Source organism: Carica papaya, chromosome 8, assembly GCF_054855325.1.
Source record: "Carica papaya isolate Zhongbai chromosome 8, ASM5485532v1, whole genome shotgun sequence".
Lineage (NCBI taxonomy): Eukaryota > Viridiplantae > Streptophyta > Magnoliopsida > Brassicales > Caricaceae > Carica > Carica papaya.
The window spans coordinates 18499170-18520956 of NC_142316.1; the positions used below are offsets into that span (position 1 = coordinate 18499170).

Consider the following 21787-nt stretch of genomic DNA (forward strand, 5'->3'; position numbering starts at 1 on the left):
CGCAAGTTAAGGGTGCTTGGGCGAGAGTAGCATTAGGATGGGTGACCTCCTGCGAAGTCCTTATATTTCACCCATTTTCTTAGGAAGTCCTCGTGTTGCACCCATTTTTTTGCAGATGATTCTTTCGACGATATGCGCGACTTGGATTATGGTCCTCAGGTTTATTCGCAAATGTGAGTCATGGCACCGTAGCATTTTACTTGATATTAGAACGAGCACGAGAGGTGCAGTGCGCACGCACAAGGAAACAAATGACGGGAGGGGGAAGAAAGGAGAAGGAGTTTATGTATTTGCAGTGTGGAATTAGACGGGTGCCATCATACCAGCATTAATGCACCGGATCCCATCAGAACTCCGCAGTTAAGTGTGCTTGGGCGAGAGTAGTACTCGGATGGGTGATCTCCTGGGAAGTCCTCGTGTCGCACCAATTTTTTTTTAGACAGGTCGTTCGACGTTACGCGCGACTGGAACTAGGGTCCGCTGGTTTATACGCAAATGTGAGTCAAGAAGCAGCGGCATTTTAATCGATATTAGAACGAGAAGGAGAGGTGCAGTGTGAACGCATAAGGAAACAATTGATGGGAGAGGGAGGGAAGGAGAAGGAGTGTATGTATTTTCAGCACAAAATGAAACAGGTGCGATCATACCAGCACTAATGCACCGGATCCCATCAGAACTCCGCAGTTAAGTGTGCTTGGGCGAGAGTAGTACTCGGATGGGTGACCTTTTGGGAAGTCCTCGTGTCGCACCAATTTTTTTTCAGACGGGTCGTTCGACGTTACGCAGGACTGGAACTAGGGTCCGCTGGTTAATACGCAAATGTGAGTCAAGAAGCAGGGGCATTTTAATCGATATTAGAACGAGAAAGAGAGGTGCAGTGTGAACGCACAAGAAAACAATTGATGGGAGGGGGAGGGAAGGAGAAGGAGTGTATGTATTTGCAGCGCGAAATTAAAGCGGTGCGATCATAGCAGCACTAAAGCCCCGGATCCCATCAGAACTCCGCAGGTAAGTGTGCTTGGGCGAGAGTAGTACTCAGATGGGTGACCACCTGGGAAGCCCTCGTGTTGCACCTATTTTTTTTCGGATGGGTTGTTCGACGTTACGCGCGAATGGAATTATAAACCGCTGGTTTATTTGCAAAGGTGAGTCACGGTGCCGGGGAATATTACTGGATATTAGAATGATAAAGAGAGATGCAGAGTGCACGCACAAGGAAACAAATGACGGGAGGGGGAAGAAAGGAGAAGGAGTTTATGTATTTGCAGCGCGAAATTAAACAGGTGCGATCTTACCAGCACTAATGCACCGGATCCCATCAGAACTCCGCAGTTAAGTGTGCTTGGGCGAGAGTAGTACTTGGATGGGTGACCTCCTTGGAAGTCCTCCTGTCGCATTAATTTTTTTTTCAGACGGGTCGTTCGACGTTACGCGCGACTGGAACTAGGGTCCACTGGTTTATACGCAAATGTGAGTCAAGAAGCAGGTGCATTTTAATCGATATTAGAACGAGAATGAGAGATGCAGAGTGCACGCACAAGGAAACAAATGACGGGAGGGGGGATGGAGGGAGAAAAAGTGTATGTATTTGCAGCGCAGAATGAAACATGAGCAATCATACCCGCACCAATGCAACGGATTCTATCAGAACTCCGCAAGTTAAGGGTGCTTGGGCGAGAGTAGCACTAGGATGGGTGACCTCCTGCGAAGTCCTTATATTTCACCCATTTTCTTAAGAAGTCCTCGTGTTGCACCCATTTTTTTGTAGATGATTCTTTCGACGATACGTGCGACTTGAATTATGGTCCTCAGGTTTATTCGCAAATGTGAGTCACGACACCGTAGCATTTTACTTGATATTAGAACGAGCACGGGAGGTGCAGTGCGAACGCACAGGAAACAAATGACGGGAGGGGGAAGAAAGGAGAAAGAGTATATGTATTTGCAGCGCAAAATTAAACGGGTGCGATCATACCAGCATTAATGCACCGGATCCCATTAGAACTCCGCAGTTAAGTGTGCTTGGGCGAGAGTAGTACTCGGTTGGGTGACCTCCTGGGAAGTCCTCGTGTCGCACCAATTTATTTTCAGACGGGTCGTTCGACGTTACGCGCGACTGGAACTAGGGTCCGCTAGTTTATACCCAAATGTGAGTCAAGAAGTAGGGGCATTTTAATCGATATTAGAACGAGAAGGAGAGGTGAAGTGTGAACGCACAAGCAAACAATTAATTGGAGGGGAAGGGAAGGAGAAAGAGTGTATATATTTTCAGCACGAAATGAAACAGGTGCGATCATAGCAGCACTAATGCAACGGATTCTATCAGAACTCCGTAGGTAAGGGTGCTTCGGCGAGAGTAGTACTAGCATGGGTTACCTCATGCGAAGTCCTTATATTTCACCCATTTTCTTGTGAAGTCCTCGTGTTGGACCCATTTTTTTGCAGATGATTCTTTCGACGTTACGCGCGACTTGAATTATGGTCCTCAGGTTTATTCGCAAATGTGAGTCACGACGCTGTAGAATTTTACTTGATATTAGAACGAGAACGGGAGGTGCAGTGCGCACGCACAAGGAAACAAATGACGGGAGGGGGAAGAAAGGGGAATGAGTTTATGTATTTGCAGCGCAAAATTAAACAGAGGCGATCATACCAGCACTAATGCACCGGATCCCATCAAAACTCCGCAGTTATGTGTGCTGGGGCGAGATTAGTGCTCGGATGGGTGACCTCCTACGAAGTCCTTATATTTCACCCATTTTCTTGGGAGGACCTCGTGTTGCACCCATCTTTTTGCAGATGATTCTTTCGACGTTACGCGCGACTTGATTTATAGTCCGCAGGTTTATTCGCAAATGTGAGTCACGGCATCGTGGCATTTTACTTGATATTAGAACGAGTACGGGAGGTGCAGTGCGCACCCACAAGGAAACAAATGACGGGACGAGGAAGAAAAGAGAAGGAGTGTATGTATTTGAAGCGCAAAATTAAACAAGTGGCATCATACCAGCACTAATGCACTGGATCCCATCAGAACTCTGCAGTTAAGTGTGCTTGGGCGAGAGTAGTGCTTGAATGGGTGACCTCTTGGGAAGTCCTCGTATCGCAACAATTTTTTTTCAGATGGGTCGTTCGACGTTACGCGCGACTAGAACTATGGTCCGCTGGTTTATACGCGAATGTGAGTCAAGAAAAAGGGGCATTTTAATCGATATTAGAACGAGAAGGAAAGGTGCAGTGTGAACGCACAAGGAAACAAATAATGGGAGGGGGGAGGGAAGAAGGAGTGTATGTATTTTCAGCACGAAATTATACAGGTGCGGTCACACCAGCACAAATGCACCGGATCCCATCAGAACTCCACAGTTAAGTGTGCTTTGGCAAAAGTAGTATAATGATGGGTTACCTCCTGGAAAGTTCTCGTGTTGCACCCATTTTCTTTTTTTCAGATGTGCCGTTCGACGTTACGCGTGACTTTAATTATGGTCCGCAGATTTATTCGCAAATGTGAGTCACGGCGCTGTGGCATTTTACTTGATATTTGAACGAGAACGGGCGGTGCAGTGCGCACGCACAAGGAAATAAATGACGGGAGGAGGAAGAAAAGAGAAGAAGTGTATGTATTTGAAGCGCAAAATTAAACAAGTAGCATCATACCAGCACTAATGCACTGGATCCCATCAGAATTCTGCAGTTAAGTGTGCTTGGGCGAGAGTAGTAGTCAGATGGGTGACCTCTTGGGAAGTCCTCTTATCGCAATAATTTTTTTTCAGATGGGTCGTTCGACATTACGCGCGACTAGAACTATGCTCTGCTGGTTTATACGCAAATGTGAGTCAAGAATCAGGGGCATTTTAATCGATATTAGAACGGGAAGGAGAGGTGCAGTGTGAACGCACAAGGAAACAAATGATGGGAGGGGGGAGGGAAGAAGGAGTGTATGTATTTTCAGCACGAAATTAAACAGGTGCGGTCACACCAGCACAAATGCACCGGATCCCATCAGAACTCCGCAGTTAAGTGTGCTTTGGCGAAAGTAGTACAATGATGGGTGACCTCTTGGGAAGTCCTCGTATCGCAACAATTTTTTTTCAGATGGGTCGTTCGACATTACGCGCGACTGGAACTATGGTCCGCTGGTTTATACGCAAATGTGAGTCAAGAATCAGAGGCATTTTAATCGATATTAGAACGAGAAGGAGAGGTGCAGTGTGAACGCACAAGGAAACAAATGATGGGAGGGGGGAGGGAAGACGGAGTGTATGTATTTTCAGCACGAAATTAAACAGGTGCGGTCACACCAGCACAAATGCACCAGATCCCATCAGAACTCCGCAGTTAAGTGTGCTTTGGCGAAAGTAGTACAATGATGGGTTACCTCATGGGAAGTTCTCGTGTTGCACCCATTTTAGTTTTTTTCAGATGTGTCGTTCGACGTTACGCGCGACTTTAATTATGGTCCGCAGATTTATTCGCAAATGTGAGTCACGGCGCCGTGGCATTTTACTTGATATTTGAACGAGAACGAGAGGTGCAGTGCGCACGCACAAGGAAACAAATGACGGGAGGGGGAAGAAAGGGGAATGAGTTTACGTATTTGCAGCGCGAAATTAAACAGGTGCGATCATACCAGCACTAATGCACCGGATCCCATCAGAACTCTGCAGTGAAGTGTGCTTGGGCGAGATTAGTACTCGGATGGGTGACCTTCTGGGAAGTCCTCGTGTCGCACCAATTTTTTTTCAGACGGGTCGTTTGAGATTACGCGCGTTTGGAACTAGGGTCCGCTGGTTTATACGCAAATGTGAGTCAAGAAGCAGGGGCATTTTAATCGATATTAGAACGAGAATGAGAGGTGAAGTGTGAACGCACAAGGAAACAAATGACGGGAGGGGGAAGAAAGGAGAAGGAGTGCATGTATTTGCAGCGCGAAATTAAACAGGTTCGATCAACCAGCACTAATGCAACGGATTCTATCAGAACTCCACAGTTAAGTGTGCTTGGGCGAGAGTAGTACTCGGATGGGTGACCACTTGGGAAGCCCTCGTGTTGCACATATTTTTTTTCGGATGGGTTGTTCGAAGTTACGTGCGAATAGAATTATAAACCGCTGGTTCATTTGCAAAGGTGAGTCACGGTGCCGTGGCATTTTACATGATATTAGAACGAGTACGGGAGGTGTAGTGCGCACGCACAAGGAAACAAATGACGGGATGAGGAAGAAAAGAGAAGGAGTGTATGTATTTGAAGCGCAAAATTAAACAAGTGGCATCATACCAGCACTAATGCACTGGATCCCATCAGAACTCTGCAATTAAGTGTGTTTGGTCGAGAGTAGTACTTGGATGGGTGACCTCTTTGGAAGTCCTCGTATGACAACAATTTTTTTTCAGATGGGTCGTTCGACGTTACGCGCGACTGGAACTATGGTCCGCTGGTTTATACGCAAATGTGAGTCAAGAATCAGGGGCATTTTAATCGATATTAGAACGAGAAGGAGAGTTGCAGTGTGAACGCACAAGGAAACAAATGATGGGAGGGAGGGAGGGAAGAAGGAGTGTATGTATTTTCAACACGAAATTAAACAGGTGCGGTCACACCAGCACAAATGCACCGGATCCCATCAGAACTCCGCAGTTAAGTGTGCTTTGGCAAAAGTAGTACAAAGATGGGTTACCTCCTGGGAAGTTCTCGTGTCGCACCCATTTTCTTTTTTTCAGATGTGCCGTTCGACGTTACGCGCGACTTTAATTATGGTCCGAAGATTTATTCGCAAATGTGAGTCACGGCTTCGTGGTATTTTACTTGATATTTGAACGAGAACGAGAGGTGCAGTGCGCACGCACAAGGAAACAAATGACGGGAGGGGGAAGAAGGAGAAGGAGTTTATGTATTTGCAGTGCGAAATTAAACAGGTGCGATCATACCAGCACTAATGCACCGGATCCCATCAGAACTCACTAGTTAAGTGTGCTTGGGCGAGAGTAGTACTCGGATGGGTGACCTCTTGGGAAGTCCTCGTATTGCACTAATTTTTTTTTCAGACGGGTCGTTTGAAGTTACGCGCGACTGGAACTAGGGTCCACTGGTTTATACGCAAATGTGAGTCAAGAAGAAGGGACATTTTAATCGATATTCAAACGAGAAGGAGAGATGCAGAGTGCACGCACAAGGAAACAAATGACGGGAGGGGGGATGGAGGGAGAAAAAGTATATGTATTTGTAGCGCAGAATGAAACATGAGCAATCATACCAGCACCAATGCAATGGATTCTATCAGAACTCCGCAAGTTAAGGGTGCTTGGGCGAGAGTAGCACTAGGATGGGTGACCTCCTGCGAAGTCCTTATATTTCACCCATTTTCTTAGGAAGTCCTCGTGTTGCACCCATTTTTTTGCAGATGATTCTTTCGACGATACGCGCGACTTGAATTATGGTCCTCAGGTTTATTCGCAAATGTGAGTCACGGCACCGTAGCATTTTACTTGATATTAGAACGAGCACGAGAGGTGCAGTGCGCACGCACAAGGAAACAAATGACGGGAGGGGGAAGAAAGGAGAAGGAGTTTATGTATTTACAGCGCGGAATTAAACGGGTGCGATCATACCAGCACTAATGCACCGGATCCCATCAGAACTCCGCAGTTAAGTGAGTTTGGGCGAGATTAGTACTCGGATGGGTGACCTCCTGGGAAGTCCTTGTGTCACACCAATTTTTTTTCAAACGGGTCGTTCGACTTTACGCGCGAATGGAACTAGGGTCCGCTGGTTTATACGCAAATGTGAGTCAAGAATCAGGGGCATTTTAATCGATATTAGAACGAGAAAGAGAGGTGCAGTGTGAACGCACAAGGAAACAAATGATGGGAGGGGGGGAGGGAAGAAGGAGTGTATGTATTTTCAGCACGAAATTAAACAGGTGCGGTCACACCAGCACAAAAGCACCGGATCCCATCATAACTCCGCAGTTAAGTGTGCTTTGGCGAAAGTAGTACAATGATGGGTTACCTCCTGGGAAGTTCTCGTGTTGCACCCATTTTTTTTTTCAGATGTGCTGTTCGACGTTACGCGCGACTTGAATTATGGTCCTCAGGTTTATTCGCAAATGTGAGTCACGGCACCGTGGCATTTTACTTTATATTAGAACGAGAACGGGAGGTGCAGAGCGCACGCACAAGGAAACAAATGACGGGAGGGGGAAGAAAGGGGAATGAGTTTATGTATTTGCAGCGCGAAATTAAACAGTTGCGATCATACCAGCACTAATGCACCGGATCCCATTAGAAGTCCGCAGTGAAGTGTGCTCGGGCGAGATTAGTACTCGGATGGGTGACCTCTTGGGAAGTCCTCGTGTCGCACAAGTTTTTTTTTAGACGGGTCGTTCGACGTTACCCGCATCTGGAACTAGGGTCCGCTGGTTTATACGCGAATGTGAGTCAAGAAGCAGGGGCATTTTAATCGATATTAGAACAAGAATGAGAGGTGAAGTGTGAACGCACAAGGAAACAAATGATGGGAGGGGGGGAGGGAAGAAGGAGTGTATGTATTTTCAGCACGAAATTAAACAGGTGCGGTCACACCAGCACAAATGTACCGGATCCCATCAGAACTCCGCAGTTAAGTGTGCTTTGGCGAAAGTAGTACAATGATGGGTTACCTCCTGGGATGTTCTCGTGTTGCACCCATTTTCTTTTTTACAGATGTGCCGTTCGACGTTGCGCGTGACTTTAATTATGGTCCGCAGATTTATTCGTAAATGTGAGTCACGGCGCCGTTGAATTTTACTTGATATTTGAACGAGAACGAGAGGTGCAGTGCGCACGCACAAGGAAACAAATGATGGGAGGGGGAAGAAAGGAGAAGGAGTTTATGTATTTGCAGCTTAAAATTAAACAGGTGCGATCATACCAGCACTAATGCACCGGATCCCATCAGAACTCCGCAGATAAGTGTGCTTGGGCGAGAGTAGTACTCGGATGGGTGACCTCCAGCGAAGTCCTTATATTTCACCCATTTTCTTAGGAAGTCCTCGTGTTGCACCCATTTTTTTGCAGATTATTCTTTCGACGATACGCGCGACTTGAATTATGGTCCTCAGATTTATTCGCAAATGTGAGTCCCGGCACCGTAGCATTTTACTTGATATTAGAACGAGCACGGTTGGTGCAGTGCGCACGCACAAGGAAACAAATGACGGGAGGGGGAAGAAAGGAGAAGGAGTTTATGTATTTGCAGCGCGAAATTAAACGGGTGCGATCATACCAGCACTAATGCACCGGATCCCATCAGAACTCCGCAGTTAAGTGTGCTTGGGCGCGAGTAGTGCTCGGATGGGTGATCTCCTGCGAAGTCCTCATGTCGCACCAATTTTTTTTCAGACGGGTCGTTCAACGTTACGCGCGACTGGAACTTGGGTCCGCTGGTTTATACGCAAATGTGAGTCAAGAAGCAGGGGCATTTTTAATCGATATTAGAACGAGAAGGAGAGATGCAGTGTGAACGCACAAGGAAACAATTGATGGGAGGGGGAGGGAAGGAGAAGGAGTGTATGTATTTTCAACACGAAATGAAACAGGTGCGATCATGCCAGCACTAATGCAACGGATTCTATCAGAACTCCGTAGGTAAGGGTGCTTCGGCGAGAGTAGTACTAGCATGGGTTACCTCATGCGAAGTCCTTATATTTCACCCATTTTCTTGTGAAGTCCTCGTGTTGCACCCATTTTTTTGCAGATGATTCTTTCGACGTTACGCGCGACTTGTATTATGGTCCTCAGATTTGTTCGCAAATGTGAGTCATGGCGCTGTAGCATTTTACTTGATATTAGAACGAGAACGGGAGGTGCAGTGCGCACGCACAAGGAAACAAATGATGGGAGGGGGAAGAAAGGGGAATGAGTTTATGTATTTGCAGCGCAAAATTAAACAGGTGCGATCATACCAGCACTAATGCACCGAATCCCATCAGAACTCCGCTGTGAAGCGTGCTTGGGCGAGATTAGTACTCGGATGGGTGACCTCCTGGGATGTCCTCGTGTCGCACAAATTAAACAGGTGCGATCTTACCAGCACTAAAGCCCCGGATCCCATCAGAACTCCGCAGTTAAGTTTGCTTGGGCGAGAGTAGTACTCGGATGGGTGACCAATTGGGAAGCCCTTGTGTTGCACCTATTTTTTTTCGGATGGGTTTTTCAACGTTACGCGTGAATGGACTTATAAACTGCTGGTTCATTTGCAAAGGTGAGTCACGGTGCAGGGGCATATTACTTGATATTAGAATGAGAAAGAGAGATGCAGAGTGCACGCACAAGGAAACAAATGACGGGAGAAGGGATGGAAGGAGAAAGAGTGTATGTATTTGCAGTGCAGAATAAAACATGAGGGATCATACCAGCACTAATGCAACAGATTCTATCAGAACTCTGCAGTTAATGGTGCTTGGGCGAGAGTAGTACTCAGATGGGTGACCACTTCGGAAGTCCTCGTGTTGCACCCATTTTCTTGGGAGGTCCTCGTGTTGCACCCATCTTTTTGCAGATGATTCTTTCGACGTTATACGCGACTTGATTTTTGGTCCGCAGGTTTATTCGCGCGTAACGTCGAACGACACATCTGAAAAAAAGAAAATGGGTGCAACATGAGAACTTCCCAGGAGGTAACCCATCATTGTACTACTTTCGCCAAAGCACACTTAACTGCGGAGTTCTGATGGGATCCGGTGCATTTGTGCTGGTGTGACCGCACCTGTTTAATTTCGTGCTGAAAATACATACACTCCTTGTTCCCTCCCCCCCTCCAATCATTTGTTTCCTTGTGCGTTCACACTGCATCTCTCATTCTCGTTTTAATATCGATTAAAATGCCCCTGATTCTTGACTCACATTTGCATATAAACCAGCGGACCATAGTTCCAGTTGCGCATAACGTTGAACGACCCATCTGAAAAAAAATTGTTGTGATACGAGGACTTCCCAAGAGGTCACCCATCCGAGTACTACTCTCGCCCAAGCACGCTTAACTGCAGAGTTCTGATGGGATCCAGTGCATTAGTACTGGTATGATGCCACTTGTTTAATTTTGCGCTTCAAATACATACACTCCCTCTCTTTTCTTCCTCCTCCCGTCATTTGTTTCTTTGTGCGTACGCACTGCACCTCCCGTACTCGTTCTAATATCAAGTAAAATGCCACGGCGCCGTGACTCACATTTGCGAATAAACCTGCGGACCATAAATCAAGTCGCGCGTAACGTCGAAAGATTCATCTGCAAAAAGATGGGTGCAACACAAGGACCTCCCGAGAAAATAGGTGAAATATAAGGACTTCGCAGGAGGTCACCCATCCGAGTACTTTTCTCGCCCAAGCACCCTTAACTGTGGAGTTCTGATAGAATCCGTTGCATTAGTATTGGTATGATCCATTATGTTTCATTCTGCACTGCAAATACATACACTCTTTCTCCTCCCATCCCCCCTCCCGTCATTTGTTTCCTTGTGCGTGCACTCTGCATCTCTCTTTCTCGTTCTAATATCAAGTAATATGACCCGGCACTGTGACTCACCTTTGTAAATGAACCAGCGGTTCATAATTCCATTCGCGCGTAACGTCGAACAACCCATCCGAAAAAAAATAGGTGCAACACGAGGGCTTCCCAGGTGGTCACCCATCCGAGTACTACTCTCGCCCAAGCACACTTAACTGCGGAGTTCTGATGGGATCCGGGGCATTAGTGCTGGTATGATCGCACCTCTTTAATTTCGCGCTACACACACTCCTCCTTTCTTCCCCCTCCCGTCATTTGTTTCCTTGTGCGTTCACACTTCACCTCTCATTCTCGTTCTAATATCGATTAAAATGCCCCTGTTTCTTGACTCACATTTGCATATAAACCAGCGAACCCTAGTTCCAGACGCGCGTAACGTCGAACGACCAGTCTGAAAAAAAATTGGTGCGACACGAGGACTTCCCAGGAGGTCAACCATCCGAGTACTAATCTCGCCCAAGCACACTTAACTGCGAAGTTCTGATGGGATCCAGGGCTTTAGTGCTGGTATGATCGCACCTGTTTAGTTTCGCGCTGCAAATTCATACACTCCTTCTCTTTTCTTTCCCCTCCCGTCATTTGTTTCCTTGTGCGTGCGGGCTGCACCTCCCGTTCTCGTTCTAATATCAAGTAAAATGCTACAGCGCCGTGACTCACATTTGCGAATAAACCTGAGGACCATAATTCAAGTCGCGCGTAACGTCGAAAGAATCATCTGCAAAAAAATGGGTGCAACACAAGGACTTCACAAGAAAATGGGTGAAATATAAGGACTTCGTAGGAGGTAACCCATGCTATTACTACTCTCGCACAAGCACGCTTACCTACGGAGTTCTGATAGAATCCGTTGCATTAGTGCTGGTATGATCGCACCTGTTTCATTCTGCGCTGCAAATACAAACAATTTTTATCCTTCCCTCCCCCTCCCATCAATTGTTTCCTTGTGCGTTCACACTGCACCTCTCCTTCTCGTTCTAATATCGATTAAAATGCCCCTGCTTCTTGACTCACATTTGCGTATAAACCAGCGGACCATAGTTCCAGTCGCGCGTAACGTCGAACGACCCATCTGAAAAAAAATTGTTGCGATACGAGGACTTCCCAAGAGGTCACCCATCCGAGTACTACTCTCGCCCAAGCAGACTTAACTGCAAAGTTTTGATGGGATCCAGTGCATTAGTGCTGGTATGATGCCACTTGTTTAATTTTGCGCTTCAAATACATACACTCCTTCTTTTTTTTTCCTTCTCCCGTCGTTTGTTTCTTTGTGCGTTCGCTCTGCACCTCCCGTACTCGTTCTAATATCAAGTAAAATGCCACGGTGCCGTGACTCACATTTGCGAATAAACCTGCGGACCATAAATCAAGTCGCGCGTAACGTCGAAAGAATCATCTGCAAAAAGATAGGTGCAACACGACGACCTCCCAAGAAAATGCGTGAAATATAAGGACTTCGCAGGAGGTCACCCATCCGAGTACTTTTCTCTCCCAAGCACCCTTAACTGCGGAGTTCTGATAGAATTCGTTGCATTAGTGCTGGTATGATCCCTCATGTTTTATTCTGCACAGCAAATACATACACTCTTTCTCCTCCCAACCCCCCTCCCGTCATTTGTTTCCTTGTGCGTGCACTCTGCATCTCTCTTTCTCGTTCTAATATCAAGTAATATTCCCCGGCACCATGACTCACCTTTGCAAATGAACCAGTGGTTTATAATTCCATTCGTGCGTAACGTCGAACAACCCATCCGAAAAAAAATTAGTGCAACACGAGGGCTTCCCAAGTGGTCACCCATCCGAGTACTACCCTCGCCCAAGCACACTTAACTGCGGAGTTCTGATGGGATCCGGAGCTTTAGTGCTGGTATGATCGCACCTGTTTAATTTCACGCTGCAAATACATACACTCCTTCTCCTTTCTTCCCCCTCCCGTCATTTGTTTCCTTGTGCGTTCACACTTCACCTCTCATTCTCGTTCTAATATCGATTAAAATGCCCCTGCTTCTTGACTCACATTTGCGTATAAACCAGCGGACCCTAGTTCCACACGCGCGTAACGTCGAATGACCCGTCTGAAAAAAAATTGGTGCGACACGAGAACTTCACAAGAAAATGGGTGAAATATAAGGACTTCGCAGGAGGTAACCCATGCTAGTACTACTCTCGCCCAAGCACCCTTACCTACGGAGTTCTGATAGAATCCGTTGCATTAGTGCTGGTATGATCGCACCTGTTTCATTTCGTGCTGAAAATACATACACTCCTTCTCCTTCCCTTCCCCTCTCATCAATTGTTTCCTTGTGTGTTCACACTGCACCTCTCCTTCTCGTTCTAATATCGATTAAAATGCCTCTACTTTTTGACTCATATTTGCGTATAAACCAGCGGACTCTAGTTCCAGTCGCGCGTAACGTCGAACAACCCGTCTGAAAAAAAATTGTTGCGACACGAGGACTTCCTAGGAGGTCACCCATCCGAGTACTACTCTTGCCCAAGCACACTTAACTGCGGAGTTCTGATGGCATCCGGTGCATTAGTGCTAGTATGATCGCATAAGTTTAATTCCGCGCTTCAAATACATAAACTCCTTCTCCTTTCTTCCCCCTCCCGTCAATTGTTTCCTTGTGCGTGCGCACTACACCTCCCGTGCTCGTTCTAATATCAAGTAAAATGTTACGGTGCCGTGACTCACATTTGCGAATAAACCTGTGGACCATAATTCAAGTCGCGCGTATCGTCGAAAGAATCATCTGCAAAAAAATGGGTGTAACACGTGGACTTCCTAAGAAAATGGGTGAAATATAAGGACTTCGTAGGAGGTCACCCATCCTAGTGCTACTCTCGCCCAAGCACCCTTAACTTGCGGAGTTCTGATAGAATCCGTTGCATTGGTGCTGGTATGATTGCTCATGTTTCATTCTGCGCTGCAAATACATACACTTTTTCCCCCTCCATCCCCCCTCCCGTCATTTGTTTCCTTGTGCGTGCACTCTGCATCTCTCCTTCTCGTTCTAATATTGATTAAAATACCCCTATTTTTTGACTCACATTTGCGTATAAACCAGCGGACTCTAGTTCCAGTCGCGCGTAACGTCGAACAACCCGTCTGAAAAAAAATTGGTGCGACACGAGGACTTCCTAGGAGGTCACCCATCCGAGTACTACTCTCGCCTAAGCACACTTAACTGCGGAGTTCTGATGGGATGCGTTGCATTAGTGCTAGTATGATCGCATAAGTTTAATTCTGCGCTTCAAATACATAAACTCCTTCTCCTTTCTTCCCCCTCCCGTCAATTGTTTCCTTGTGCGTGCGCACTGCACCTCCCGTGCTCATTCTAATATCAAGTAAAATGCTACGGTGCCGTGACTCACATTTGCGAATAAACCTGAGGACCATAATTCAAGTCGCGCGTATCGTCGAAAGAATCATCTACAAAAAAATGGGTGTAACACGAGGACTTCCTAAGAAAATGGGTGAAATATAAGGACTTCGCAGGAGGTCACCCATCCTAGTGCTACTCTCGCCCAAGCAGCCTTAACTTGCGGAATTCTGATAGAATCCGTTGCATTGGTGCTGGTATGATTGCTCATGTTTCATTCTGCGCTGCAAATACATACACTTTTTCTCCCTCCATCCCCCCTCCCGTCATTTGTTTCCTTGTGCGTTTACACTGCACCTCTCGTTCTCGTTCAAATATCAAGTAAAATGCCACGTCGCCGTGACTTGCATTTGCGAATAAATCTGCGGACCATAATTAAAGTCGCGCGTAATGTCGAACGGCACATCTGAAGAAAAGAAAAAGGGTGCAACACGAGAACATCCCAGGAGGTAACCCATCATTGTACTACTTTCGCCAAAGCATACTTAACTGCGGAGTTCTGATGGGATCCAGTGCATTAGTGCTGGTATGATGCCACTTGTTTAATTTTGCGCTTCAAATACATACGCTCCTTCTCTTTTCTTCCTCCTCCCGTCATTTGTTTCCTTGTGCGTCCGCACTGCACCTCCCGTACTCGTTCTAATTTCAAGTAAAATGCCACGGCGCCGTGACTCACATTTACGAAAAAGCCTGCGGACCATAAATCAAGTCGCGCGTAACGTCGAAAGAATCATCTGCAAAAAGATGTGTGCAACACGACGACCTCCCAAGAAAATGGGTGAAATATAAGGACTTCACAGGAGGTCACCCATTCGAGTACTTTTCTCGCCCAAGCACCCTTAACTGCGGAGTTCTGATAGAATCTGTTGCATTAGTGCTGGTATGATCCCTCATGTTTCATTCTGCACTGCAAATACATACACTCTTTCTCTTCCCATCCCCCCTCCCGTCATTTGTTTCCTTGTGCGTGCACTCTACATCTCTCTTTCTCGTTCTAATTTCAAGTAATATGCCCCGGCACCGTGACACACCTTTGCAAATGAACCAGCGGTTCATAATTCCATTCGCGCGTAACGTCGAACAACCCGTCCGAAAAAAAATAGGTGCAACACGAGGGCTTCCCAAGTGGTCACCCATTCGAGTACTACTCTCGCCCAAGCACACTTAACTGCGGAGTTCTGATGGGATCCGGGGCTTGAGTGCTGGTATGATCGCACCTGTTTAATTTCGCGCTGCAAATACATACACTCCTCTCCTTTCTTCCCCCTCCCGTCAATTGTTTCCTTGTGCATTCACACTGCACCTCTCATTCTCGTTCTAATATCGATTAAAATGCCCCTGCTTCTTGACTCACATTTGCGTATAAACCAGCGGACCCTAGTTCCAGTCGCGCGTAACGTCGAACAACCCGTCTGAAAAAAAATTGTTGTGACACGAGGACTTCCCAAGAGGTCACCCATCCGAGTACTACTCTCGCCCAAGCACGCTTAACTGCAGAGTTCTGATGGGATTCGGTGCATTAGTGGTGGTATGATCGCACCGGTTTAATTTCGCGCTGCAAATACATAAATTCCTTCCCCTTTCTTCCCCCTCCCGTCATTTGTTTCCTTGTGCGTGCGCACTGCACCTTCCGTGCTCGTTCTAATATCAAGTAAAATGCTACGGTGCCGTGACTCACATTTGCGAATAAACCTGAGGACCATAATTCAAGTCGCGCGTATCGTCGAAAGAATCATTTGCAAAAAAATCGGTGCAACACGAGGACTTCCTAAGAAAATGGGTAAAATATAAGGACTTCGCAGGAGGTCACCCATCCAAGTGCTACTCTCGCCCAAGCACCCTTAACTTGCGGAGTTCTGATAGAATCCGTTGCATTGGTGCTGGTATGATTGCTCATGTTTCATTCTGGGCTGCAAATACATACACTTTTTCTCCCTCCATCCCCCCTCCCGTCATTTGTTTCCTTGTGCGTGCACTCTACATCTCTCTTTCTCGTTCTAATATCGATTAAAATGCCCATGTTTCTTGACTCACATTTGCGTATGAACCAGTGGACTCTAGTTCCAGTCGCGCGTAACGTCGAACGACCTGTCTGAAAAAAAAAATTAGTGCGACAAGAGGACTTCCCAGGAGGTCACCCATCCGAATACTACTCTCGCCCAAGCACACTTAACTGCAGAATTCTAATGGGATCTGGTGCATTAGTGCTAGTATGATCGAACGTATTTAATTTTGCGTTGGAAATACATAAACTCCTTCTCCTTTCTTCCCCCTCCCGTCATTTGTTTCCTTGTGCGTGCGCATTGCACCTCTCGTTCTCGTTCAAATATCAAGTAAAATGCCACGACGCTGTGACTCACATTTGCGAATAAATCTGCGGACCATAATTAAAGTCGCGCGTAACGTCGAACGGCAGATCTGAAAAAAAGAAAATGGGTGCAACACGAGAACTTCCTAGGAGGTAACCCATCATTGTACTACTTTCGCCAAAGCACACTTAACTGCGGAGTTATAATGGGATCCGTTGCATTTGTGCTGGTATGATCGCACCCATTTAATTCCGCGCTGCAAATACATAAACTCCTTCTCATTTCTTCCCCCTCTCGTCTTTTATTTCCTTGTGCGTGCGCACTGCACCTCCTGTGCTCGTTCTAATATCAAGTAAAATGCTACGGTGCCGTGACTCACATTTGCGAATATCAAGTCATGCGTATCGTCGAAAGAATCATCTGCAAAAAAATGGGTGCAACACGAGGACATCCTAAGAAAATGGGTGAAATATAAGGACTTCGCAAAATGTCACCCATCCTAGTGCTTCTCTCGCCCAAGCAACCATAACTTGCGGAGTTCTAATAGAATCCGTTGCATTGGTGCTGGTATGATTGCTCATGTTTCATTCTGCTCAGCAAATACATACACTCTTTCTCCCTCCATCGCCCCTCCCGTCATTTGTTTCCTTGTGCGTGCACTCTGCATCTCTCTTTCTCGTTCTAATATCAATTAAAATGCCCCTGCTTCTTGACTCACATTTGCGTATAAACCAGTGGACCCTAGTTCCAGTCGCGCGTAACGTCGAACGACCCGTCTGAAAAAAAAAGTTAGTGCGACACGAGGACTTCCTAGGAGGTCACCCATCCGAGTACTACTCTCGCCTAAGCATACTTAAATGCGGAGTTCTGATGGGATCCGGTGCATTAGTGCTGGTATGATCGCAGCTGTTTAATTTTGCGCTACAAATACATAAACTCATTCCCCTTTCTTCCCCCTCCCGTAATTTATTTCCTTGTGCGTGCGCACTGCACCTCCCGTTCTCGTTCTAATATCAAGTAAAATGCTACAGCGCCGTGACTCACATTTGCGAATAAACATGAGGACCATAATTCAAGTCGCGCGTAACGTCGAAAGAATCATCTGTAAAAAAATGGGTGCAACACGAGGACTTCACAAGAAAATGGGTGAAATATAAGGACTTCGCAGGAGGTAACCCATGCTAGTACTACTCCCGCCCAAGCACCCTTACCTACGGAGTTCTGATAGAATCCGTTGCATTAGTGCTGGTATGATCGCACCTGTCTCTTTTCGTGCTTAAAATACATACACTCCTTCTCCTTCCCTCCCCATCCCATCAATTGTTTCCTTGTGCGTTCACACTGCACCTCTCCTTCTCGTTCTAATATCGATTAAAATGCCCTTGCTTCTTGACTCACATTTGCGTATAAACCAACGGACCCTAGTTCCAATCGTGCGTAATTTCGAACGACCCGTCTGAAAAAAAATTGGTGCGACACGAGGACTTCCCAATAGGTCACCCATCCGAGTACTACTCTCGCCCAAGCGCACTTAACTGCGGAGTTCTGATGGGATCCGGTGCATTAGTGCTGGTATGATCGCACCTGTTTAATTCCGCACTGCAAATACATAAACTCCTTCTCCTTTCTTCCCCCTCCCGTCATTTGTTTCCTTGTGCGTGCGCACTGCACCTCTCGTTGTCGTTCAAATATCATGTAAAATGCCACGGCGCCGTGACTCACATTTGCGAATAAATCTGTGGGCCATAATTGGTGCTGGTATGATCCCTCATGTTTCATTCTGCATTGCAAATACATACACTCTTTCTCCTCCAATCCACCCTCCCGTCATTTGTTTCCTTGTGCGTGCACTCTGCATCTCTCTTTCTCGTTCTAATATCAAGTAATATGCTCCGGCACCGTGACTCACCTTTGTAAATGAACCAGCGGTTTATAATTCCATTCGCGCGTAACGTCGAACAACCCATCCAAAAAAAAATAGGTGCAACACGAGGGCTTCCCAGGTGGTCACCCATCCGAGTACTACTCTCGCCCAAGCACACTTAACTGCGGAGTTCTGATGGGATCCGGGGCTTTAGTGCTACTATGATCGCACCTCTTTAATTTCGCGCTGCAAATACATACACTCCTTCTCCTTTCTTCCCCCTCCCGTCATTTGTTTCCTTGTGCGTTCACACTTCACCTCTCATTCTCGTTCTAATATCGATTAAAATGCCCCTGCTTCTTGACTCACATTTGCGTATAAACCAGCGGACCCTAGTTCCAGACGCGCGTAACGTCGAACGACCAGTCTGAAAAAAAATTTGTGCGACACGAGGACTTCCCAGAAGGTCAACCATCCGAGTACTAATCTCGCCCAAGCACACTTAACTGCGGAGTTCTGATGGGATCCGGGGCTTTAGTGCTGGCATGATCGCACCTGTTTAGTTTCTCGCTGCAAATACATACACTCCTTCTCTTTTCTTCCCCCTCCCGTCATTTGTTTCCTTGTGCGTGCGCGCTGCACCTCCAGTTTTCGTTCTTATATCAAGTAAAATGCTACAGCGCCGTGACTCACATTTGCAAATAAACCTGAGGACCATAGTTCAAGTCGTGCGTAACGTCGAAAGAATCATCTACAAAAAAATGGGTGCAACACGAGGACTTCACAAGAAAATGGGTGAAATATAAGGACTTCGCAGGAGGTAACCCATGCTAGTACTACTCTCGCCCAAGCACCCTTACCTACGGAGTTCTGATAGAATCCGTTGCATTAGTGCTGGTATGATCGCACCTGTTTCATTTCGTGCTGAAAATACATACACTCCTTCTCCTTCTCTCCCCCTCCCATCAATTGTTTCCTTGTGCGTTCACACTGCACCTCTCGTTCTCGTTCTAATATCGATTAAAATGCCCCTACTTCTTGACTCACATTTGCGTATAAACCAGCGGACCCTAGTTCCACTCCTGCGTAACGTCGAACGACCCGTCTGAAAAAAAATCGGTGCGACACGAGGACTTCCCAGGAGGTCACCCATCCGAGTACTACTCTCGCCCAAGCACACTTAACTGCGGAGTTCTGATGGGATCCGGTGCATTAGTGCTTGTATGATCGCACCCATTTAATTTCGCGCTGCAAATACATAAACGCCTACTCCTTTCTTCTCCCTCCCGTCATTTGTTTCCTTGTGCGTGCGCAATGCACCTCCCGTGTTCGTTCTAATATCAAGTAAAATGCTACAGTGCCGTGACTCACATTTGCGAATAAACCTGAGGACCATAATTCAAGTCGCGCGTATCGTCGAAATAATCATCTGCAAAAAAATGGGTGCAACACGAGGACTTCCTAAGAAAATGGGTGAAATATAAGGACTTCGCAGGAGGTCACCCATGCTAGTGCTACTCTCGCCCAAGCACCCTTAACTTGCGGAGTTCTGATAGAATCCGTTGCATTGGTGCTGGTATGATGGCTCATGTTTCATTATGCGCTGCAAATACATACACTTTTTCTCTCTCCATCCCCCCTCCCGTCATTTGTTTCCTTGTGCGTGCACTCTGCATCTCTCTTTCTCGTTTTAATATCGATTAAAATGCCCCTGCTTCTTGACTCACATTTGCGTATAAACCAGTGGACCCTTGTTCCAGTCGCGCGTAAAATGCCCCTGTTTAATTTTGCGCTGCAAATACATAAACTCCTTCTCCTTTCTTCCCCCTCCCGTCATTTGTTTCCTTGTGTGTGCGCACTGCACCTCTCGTTCTCGTTCAAATATCAAGTAAAATGCCACGGTGCCATGACTCACATTTGCGAATAAATCTGCGGACCATAATTAAAGTCGCGCGTAACGTCGAACGACACATCTGAAAAAAAGAAAATGGGTGCAACACGAGAACTTCCCACGAGGTAACTCATCATTGTACTACTTTTCCCAAAGCACACTTAACTGCGGAGTTCTGATGGGATCCGGTCCATTTGTGCTAGTATGATCGCACCTGTTTAATTTTACGCTGCAAATACATAAACTCATTCCCCTTTCTTCCCCCACCCGTCATTTGTTTCCTTGTGCGTGCGCACTGCACCTCCCGTGCTCCTTCTAATATAAAGTAAAATGCTACGGTGCCGTGACTCACATTTGCGAATAAACCTGAGCACCATAATTCAAGTCACGCGTATCGTCGAAAGAATCATCTGCAAAAAAATGGGTGCATCAAAAGGACTTCCTAAGAAAATGGGTGAAATATAAGGACTTCGCAGGAGGTCACCCATCCTAGTGCTACTCTCGCCCAAGCACCCTTAACTTGCGGAGTTCTGAAAGAATCCGTTGCATTGGTGCCGGTATGATTGCTCATGTTTCATTCTGCGCTGCAAATACATACACTTTTTCTCTCTCCATCCCCCCTCCCGTCATTTGTTTCCTTGTGCGTGCACTCTGCATCTCTCCTTCTCATTTTAATATCGATTAAAATGCCCCTGCTTCTTGACTCACATTTGCTTATAAACCAGTGGACCCTAGTTCCAGTCGAGCGTAACGTCGAACGACTCGTCTGAAAAGAAATTAGTGCGACACGAGGACATCCTAGGAGGTCACCCATCCGAGTACTACTCTCGCCCAAGCACACTTAACTGCGGAGTTCTGATGGGATCCGGTGCATTAGTGCTGGTATGATCGCACCTGTTTAATTCCGCGCTGCAAATACATAAACTCCTTCTCCTTTCTTCCCCCTCCCGTCATTTCTTTCCTTGTGCGTACGCACTGCACCTCCCGTGCTCGTTCTAATATCAAGTAAAATGCTAAGGTTCCGTGACTCACATTTGCGAATAAACCTGAGGACCATAATTCAAGTCGCGTGTATCGTCGAAAGAATCATCTGCAAAAAAATGGGTACAACACGAGGACTTCTTAAGAAAATGAGTGAAATATAAGGACTTCGCAGGAGGTCACCCATCCTAGTGCTACTCTCGCCCAAGCACCCTTAACTTGCGGAGTTCTAATAGAATCCGTTACATTGGTGCTGGTATGATTGCTCATGTTTCATTCTGCACTGCAAATACATACACTTTTTCTCCCTCTATCCCCCCTCCCGTCATTTGTTTCCTTGTGCGTGCACTCTGCATCTCTTCTTCTCATTCTAATGTTGATTAAAATGTCCCTGCTTCTTGACTCACATTTGCGTATAAACCAGTGGACCCTAGTTCCAGTCGCGCGTAACGTAAAACGACCCGTCTGAAAAAAAAAATTAGTGCGACACGAGAACTTCCCAGGAGGTCACCCATCCGAGTACTACTCTCGCCCAAGCACACTTATCTGCGGAGTTCTGATGGGATCCGGTGCATTAGTGCTGGTATGATCACACCAGTTTAATTTCGCGCTGCAAATACATAAACTCCTTCTCCTTTCTTCCCCCTCCCGTCATTTATTTCCTTGTGCGTGCGCACAGCACCTCCCGTGCTCGTTCTAATATCAAGAAAAATGCTACGGTGCCGTAACTCACATTTGCGAATAAACCTGAGGACCATAATTCAAGTCGCGCGTATCGTCGAAAGAATCATCTGCAAAAAAATGGGTGCAACACGAGGAC

At 46.5% G+C, this 21787-nt stretch overlaps 9 non-coding genes and 30 pseudogenes across 9 annotated transcripts; 20 read left to right on the plus strand and 19 right to left on the minus strand.

The window, feature by feature from the left end:
• Positions 1-309: 309 nt before the first annotated feature.
• Positions 310-428, plus strand: LOC148247621 (5S ribosomal RNA; annotated as a pseudogene).
• A 205-nt stretch (positions 429-633) lies between these two features.
• Positions 634-752, plus strand: LOC148247622 (5S ribosomal RNA). Its single transcript, XR_015815754.1, has one exon. It is a non-coding gene; the product is annotated as a 5S ribosomal RNA (ribosomal RNA).
• A 205-nt stretch (positions 753-957) lies between these two features.
• On the plus strand, positions 958-1076 carry LOC148247623 (5S ribosomal RNA; annotated as a pseudogene).
• A 205-nt stretch (positions 1077-1281) lies between these two features.
• LOC148247624 (5S ribosomal RNA) lies at positions 1282-1400 on the plus strand (annotated as a pseudogene).
• Positions 1401-1961: 561 nt separating this feature from the next.
• LOC148247625 (5S ribosomal RNA) lies at positions 1962-2080 on the plus strand. The gene has a single exon (XR_015814293.1). It is a non-coding gene; the product is annotated as a 5S ribosomal RNA (ribosomal RNA).
• A 914-nt stretch (positions 2081-2994) lies between these two features.
• LOC148247626 (5S ribosomal RNA) lies at positions 2995-3112 on the plus strand (annotated as a pseudogene).
• Positions 3113-3315: 203 nt separating this feature from the next.
• LOC148247627 (5S ribosomal RNA) lies at positions 3316-3434 on the plus strand (annotated as a pseudogene).
• A 531-nt stretch (positions 3435-3965) lies between these two features.
• Positions 3966-4084, plus strand: LOC148247628 (5S ribosomal RNA; annotated as a pseudogene).
• A 203-nt stretch (positions 4085-4287) lies between these two features.
• On the plus strand, positions 4288-4406 carry LOC148247629 (5S ribosomal RNA; annotated as a pseudogene).
• A 210-nt stretch (positions 4407-4616) lies between these two features.
• LOC148247630 (5S ribosomal RNA) lies at positions 4617-4735 on the plus strand. The gene has a single exon (XR_015815047.1). It is a non-coding gene; the product is annotated as a 5S ribosomal RNA (ribosomal RNA).
• An 851-nt stretch (positions 4736-5586) lies between these two features.
• Positions 5587-5705, plus strand: LOC148247631 (5S ribosomal RNA; annotated as a pseudogene).
• Positions 5706-5913: 208 nt separating this feature from the next.
• Positions 5914-6032, plus strand: LOC148247632 (5S ribosomal RNA; annotated as a pseudogene).
• A 562-nt stretch (positions 6033-6594) lies between these two features.
• On the plus strand, positions 6595-6713 carry LOC148247633 (5S ribosomal RNA; annotated as a pseudogene).
• Positions 6714-6917: 204 nt separating this feature from the next.
• LOC148247634 (5S ribosomal RNA) lies at positions 6918-7036 on the plus strand (annotated as a pseudogene).
• A 207-nt stretch (positions 7037-7243) lies between these two features.
• On the plus strand, positions 7244-7362 carry LOC148247635 (5S ribosomal RNA; annotated as a pseudogene).
• A 204-nt stretch (positions 7363-7566) lies between these two features.
• On the plus strand, positions 7567-7685 carry LOC148247636 (5S ribosomal RNA; annotated as a pseudogene).
• A 209-nt stretch (positions 7686-7894) lies between these two features.
• Positions 7895-8013, plus strand: LOC148247637 (5S ribosomal RNA; annotated as a pseudogene).
• Positions 8014-8248: 235 nt separating this feature from the next.
• Positions 8249-8367, plus strand: LOC148247638 (5S ribosomal RNA; annotated as a pseudogene).
• A 560-nt stretch (positions 8368-8927) lies between these two features.
• Positions 8928-9046, plus strand: LOC148247639 (5S ribosomal RNA; annotated as a pseudogene).
• A 6-nt stretch (positions 9047-9052) lies between these two features.
• LOC148247640 (5S ribosomal RNA) lies at positions 9053-9171 on the plus strand (annotated as a pseudogene).
• Positions 9172-9627: 456 nt separating this feature from the next.
• LOC148247641 (5S ribosomal RNA) lies at positions 9628-9746 on the minus strand (annotated as a pseudogene).
• Positions 9747-9952: 206 nt separating this feature from the next.
• Positions 9953-10069, minus strand: LOC148247642 (5S ribosomal RNA; annotated as a pseudogene).
• A 560-nt stretch (positions 10070-10629) lies between these two features.
• On the minus strand, positions 10630-10748 carry LOC148247643 (5S ribosomal RNA). Its single transcript, XR_015815736.1, has one exon. It is a non-coding gene; the product is annotated as a 5S ribosomal RNA (ribosomal RNA).
• A 196-nt stretch (positions 10749-10944) lies between these two features.
• On the minus strand, positions 10945-11063 carry LOC148247644 (5S ribosomal RNA; annotated as a pseudogene).
• Positions 11064-12301: 1238 nt separating this feature from the next.
• Positions 12302-12420, minus strand: LOC148247645 (5S ribosomal RNA). The gene has a single exon (XR_015815816.1). It is a non-coding gene; the product is annotated as a 5S ribosomal RNA (ribosomal RNA).
• Positions 12421-12979: 559 nt separating this feature from the next.
• LOC148247646 (5S ribosomal RNA) lies at positions 12980-13098 on the minus strand (annotated as a pseudogene).
• A 561-nt stretch (positions 13099-13659) lies between these two features.
• On the minus strand, positions 13660-13778 carry LOC148247647 (5S ribosomal RNA; annotated as a pseudogene).
• A 1244-nt stretch (positions 13779-15022) lies between these two features.
• Positions 15023-15141, minus strand: LOC148247648 (5S ribosomal RNA). The gene has a single exon (XR_015814483.1). It is a non-coding gene; the product is annotated as a 5S ribosomal RNA (ribosomal RNA).
• Positions 15142-15345: 204 nt separating this feature from the next.
• Positions 15346-15464, minus strand: LOC148247649 (5S ribosomal RNA; annotated as a pseudogene).
• Positions 15465-16027: 563 nt separating this feature from the next.
• Positions 16028-16146, minus strand: LOC148247650 (5S ribosomal RNA; annotated as a pseudogene).
• A 209-nt stretch (positions 16147-16355) lies between these two features.
• Positions 16356-16474, minus strand: LOC148247651 (5S ribosomal RNA; annotated as a pseudogene).
• A 546-nt stretch (positions 16475-17020) lies between these two features.
• On the minus strand, positions 17021-17139 carry LOC148247652 (5S ribosomal RNA; annotated as a pseudogene).
• Positions 17140-17698: 559 nt separating this feature from the next.
• On the minus strand, positions 17699-17817 carry LOC148247653 (5S ribosomal RNA). Its single transcript, XR_015814994.1, has one exon. It is a non-coding gene; the product is annotated as a 5S ribosomal RNA (ribosomal RNA).
• Positions 17818-18209: 392 nt separating this feature from the next.
• On the minus strand, positions 18210-18328 carry LOC148247654 (5S ribosomal RNA; annotated as a pseudogene).
• Positions 18329-18533: 205 nt separating this feature from the next.
• LOC148247655 (5S ribosomal RNA) lies at positions 18534-18652 on the minus strand (annotated as a pseudogene).
• A 559-nt stretch (positions 18653-19211) lies between these two features.
• Positions 19212-19330, minus strand: LOC148247656 (5S ribosomal RNA). The gene has a single exon (XR_015815167.1). It is a non-coding gene; the product is annotated as a 5S ribosomal RNA (ribosomal RNA).
• A 753-nt stretch (positions 19331-20083) lies between these two features.
• Positions 20084-20202, minus strand: LOC148247657 (5S ribosomal RNA; annotated as a pseudogene).
• A 561-nt stretch (positions 20203-20763) lies between these two features.
• On the minus strand, positions 20764-20882 carry LOC148247658 (5S ribosomal RNA; annotated as a pseudogene).
• Positions 20883-21445: 563 nt separating this feature from the next.
• LOC148247659 (5S ribosomal RNA) lies at positions 21446-21564 on the minus strand. The gene has a single exon (XR_015815661.1). It is a non-coding gene; the product is annotated as a 5S ribosomal RNA (ribosomal RNA).
• Positions 21565-21787: the final 223 nt, after the last annotated feature.